This window comes from Heterodontus francisci, chromosome 35 (assembly GCF_036365525.1).
Source record: "Heterodontus francisci isolate sHetFra1 chromosome 35, sHetFra1.hap1, whole genome shotgun sequence".
Classification (NCBI taxonomy): domain Eukaryota; kingdom Metazoa; phylum Chordata; class Chondrichthyes; order Heterodontiformes; family Heterodontidae; genus Heterodontus; species Heterodontus francisci.
In genome coordinates, this window is record NC_090405.1 from 27,288,130 (window position 1) to 27,291,311 (window position 3,182).

A 3,182-nucleotide genomic window follows, 5' to 3' on the forward strand; every position below is an offset into this window, starting at 1 on the left:
GCCCATTGTTTTATAATTGAATAATTAGTCAAATGGAATTATTTGTGATGTTATTTCCCCCGAGACGGTGTTTCCTGCAGTGAAACTGATCACTTTCAGCTCAGTCATTCAGGGACCTGGAATTCCTGCAGTTTGAACCCGCTGTAACCCCAGCCCACTTCTGATTGGTCACCCTCTTCTCATAAAGTCAGTGACAGCACATGAGGAGGCCATTCGCCCCATTAAATCCATGTCGGGTTTCCAATCTGTTCAGTCCCCGACTCGATCCCCAAAGCCCTGCATAATCCCTTTGGGTCAAAATGACCGTGGCAGGACTCAAACCTGCAATCTTCTGATAACATCATGAAATATAACGAAGTCAGACGCCTTATCCATTAGGCCACACGGCCATTAGCTCATATGAATGATTCAATCAGAGAACCTCGAAGCACAAAATACAAAAAATCATTGGTTGAACCTGTCAACCTGGCAGAATATTTGAATTAGTGAAAGCCGCCAATTTCACTGTGGAAAAGAAGTGATCGACTGGAAAAGTACATAAAAATCTATTTTCCCGTAGCGGTTTAAATAAACTTTTAAAACACAATTTTGCTTTTACCGACTCAAATTGCTGGTGCTATTTTATGAACAGCTTTATTTTGCTAATTGTTGTCAACTTCTTATCCGTAACTGACAGTAAAAGACTCCGTTCAGCAATCTTTCACACGACAAATAACTCAAACTCGGTGTGGAAGTAATAAATTACTGACTATTGGTAATTCCCCTTCACACAGGCTTCAGGGGGACAGTGAGAAGCCACTGAAATCCTTTTAAAAGGTTCCCATTCTGTCCTGTTACTGACATGTTGGAATCAGATTTGTATTTAACAAGATATTTCTGTGAAAACAAAATCCTCAAGGGACCAGCTGGGAATCACTGAAGTAAAATAAAAGGCTTTTGATTGAGAAGACGGGACCTTCTCACCAGCAGCCGGGTTACATTCCCCTCACATCCTTCCACAGTGAGCAGCTCTTTCCCTCGAGAAATAGACAGCAGCAGTTGGAAGTTCAGTAAAAGGATCGGTTCATTGATACAAATTTCTGACTGACAGGTGGTGCTGAATATTAATACAAGAAGGTCCTGGAATGGGAAACAAGTGTCCAGAGTGGGGTCTGAAATCAGGACAGGGAAATGGCCAGCACTGACACAGATCATTTCATTATTACATTGATATCTGACTATCTATAAGGAGAAGCGAGTTAAACACATGATGGTGAAAGGAATGGAAGATGACGCTGGTTGTTCTAGATGAAGAGGGATAGACAGAGGTGTGGGTACAGCAGACTTCAGACAGTAATCAGCCCTTTCAGATATTGTGGGTGGATCTGAAAAGAGCCTTTGGGATAGGGAAAAAAGCTCTTTGTTTAAAAACCCTCAAATAGCTACCTTGTAATTGGTCAGGTTACTAATGTTTTAGTTAGTGTAATTTATGAATAATTACTAATTAGAAAGTGCTGTTTGGACAGAGTGTAAAGCTGTGAGTTGATGTGTGAGGGACTTCACTGACTAGGAGAAGGAGGTGCTCTTTGGTCTCTTCTCTTCTGCCTTTTCAGCCTCCATGATACAGGGGAAGAAGCTGATCGGTGAGTAACTGGTAAATTATTCTACTTATTACACGAGCAATAATGAGTTTGTAAAGCTAAGTAATGGCAGGGCAGCTCGAAAAGTAAAAGTTCTAAATTGGGGGAAGACAAATTTTACAAAACTGAGAGGTGATTTGGTGGATGTGGACTGGATACAACTACTTGAAGGAAACCCCAAGGATGTTTTATCAGTCCATTAAGAGCAAGAGGATAACTAAGGAAAGGACGCACTAAAGCTTGGGGCAGCCGCAGCAAAGGCTCAATGGGGAAAGACCACAGTATAAGGTTCCCCCACCAAGCTGGACTGAGGGGCTGGATCCATGGGAAACCCCTCGAACTGTATCATTAATATTCTCAATTGCTGTAAATGTAAAACTGTAATTGACATGACAATTGTGAAACGGAAGGGTTGTGAAGAAACTCATGACAGTATTGAAGGAAACTGATCTCCCTTGCAATGTTTGTATTTTTTGGTGCTGTTTTGAAACTGTTTGGCAATGTAATTTTTACAGATTTTTATGAATAAAGTATATTTTGGAAATAAAAAAAAAATAACTAAGGAAAGGGTATGACCTATCAGAGATGTACAAGGGAACTTCTGTGTGGAACCAGAAGATGTGGGCGGGGTTCTGAATGAGTTTTTTGTCTCTGCCTTCACAAAGGAGAGGGATGATGCAGACATTGTAGCAAAAGAAGAGGAGTGTGAAATATAGCTCCAGCGACCCGGGTTCAATTCTGGGTACTGCCTGCGTGGAGTATGCAAGTTCTCCCTGTGTCTGTGTGGGTTTCCTCTGGGTGCTCCAGTTTCCTCCCACATGCCAAAGACTTGCTGGTTGATAGGTTAATTGGCCATTATAAATTGTCCCTAGTATAGGTAGGTGGTAGAGAAATATAGGGACAGGTGGGGATGTGGTAGGAATATGGAATTAGTGTAGGATTAGTATAACATGGATGGTTGATGGTCGGCACAGACTCGGTGGGCCGAAGGGCCTGTTTCAGTGCTGTATCTCTTTAAAAAAAAATTAATTATTTGGAATTAAATGTGGGAGGTATGATTGGGAAATTTGCTGATGACACAAAAATTGGCCGTGTAATTGATAGTGAGGAGGATGGCAGTAGACTTAAGAATTATATGAATGGATTAATTGAGTGGGCGGAAAAGTGGCAAATGGAATTCAATCTGGAGAAGTGTGAGGTAATGCATTTGGGGAGGGCAAACAAAGCAAGGGAATACACAATAAACGGGAAGATATTGAGATGGGTAGAAGAAGTGAGAGACCTTGGAGTGCATGTCCACAGGTCCCTGAAAGTGACAGGATAGGTAGATAGAGTGGTGAAGAAGGCAGATGGAATGCTTTCCTTTCTTGGTCAACAAAAGCAGGGATGTAATGCGAGAACTGTTTAAAACGGTGGTTTGGCCACAGCTGGAGTATTGCGTACAGTTCTGGTCATCACATTACAGAAAGGACATAATTGTTGTGTCGAGAGTACAGAGGAGATTTACAAGAATGATACTGTGGGTGGCTCTGAAAAGAACCTTTGGGTATTTGATAAAATCCT

The 3,182-nt window shown here is 41.6% G+C and overlaps 1 non-coding gene across 1 annotated transcript; it reads right to left on the reverse strand.

The window, feature by feature from the left end:
- Positions 1–300: 300 nt before the first annotated feature.
- trnar-ucg (transfer RNA arginine (anticodon UCG)) lies at positions 301–389 on the reverse strand. Its single transcript is given in 2 exon segments — positions 301–336; positions 353–389. It is a non-coding gene; the product is annotated as a tRNA-Arg (tRNA).
- Between the last annotated feature and the right edge of the window lie 2,793 nt (positions 390–3,182).